The sequence below is a fragment of the Pyrgilauda ruficollis genome, unplaced genomic scaffold (assembly GCF_017590135.1).
Source record: "Pyrgilauda ruficollis isolate IOZ18807 unplaced genomic scaffold, ASM1759013v1 scaffold196, whole genome shotgun sequence".
NCBI classification, from domain to species: domain Eukaryota; kingdom Metazoa; phylum Chordata; class Aves; order Passeriformes; family Passeridae; genus Pyrgilauda; species Pyrgilauda ruficollis.
The window spans coordinates 62,967-63,712 of record NW_024518762.1 but is presented as its reverse complement, the minus strand read 5'-3'; positions in this window follow the sequence as shown (position 1 = coordinate 63,712).

Sequence of the window (746 nt, the reverse complement as noted above, 5' to 3'; positions counted from 1 at the left end):
GGCCGCCCCCAGCCGGCGGGACCCTGGAGGGGGTCGCGGACCCCGCGCCCCCGGTGACGTCACCGCCGGCGCTCCCCGCAGGGCTGGCGGCGCGGCCGGGCCGGGAGCGGGATCGCGGCTCTCGCTGCGGCACCCGCGCCCGCCCTCGGGCTGGGAAAAGTTCTGAACAGCCCGCGTTCTTCACACAGCGCCCGAAAGTTCCAGTCCGCCTTGGGTCATGTTTTAATAATGACTTTATCGGTCGGGGAAGAAACAAAGTTGCCCATCTTAAGAACCTACAGATTAAGTTCAGGTTAAAAAAATTAATAAAGCAACAATAAAATCTGTGGTGTAAACAGCTGGTGTCTAGGAAACAAAAAAATAAGGTCATCCACTTCGAAAAGAGGAGACATTTTAAAGAAGCAACGTTCAACTTTTGAGTTCTTGAAGTACTCGATAAATTCAAGTAGAGAAAGCAACAAGGGTGGCAGAATTAAATTAAAATGAAGGGGTGAAGGGGAAGTATTAACACCAAGTATTGACACAAGAATTAAAAATACATCTTTGAAATACAAATCTTTTCACCTTTCCTGATACAACCCATAGAGGTTGTTTGTAGAAAACTAAAAGCTGTGCTTCCCTACACCAACCCGTTACACTACACATGGTATCCTCCTATTTTTTTTTTTTTCCTTTTTTTTTCTTCTTTCTTTGGCCTAGTCTCAAACTGAAGCAGGGTTAAAGTACACTGCAAGAGCCCAAGGACT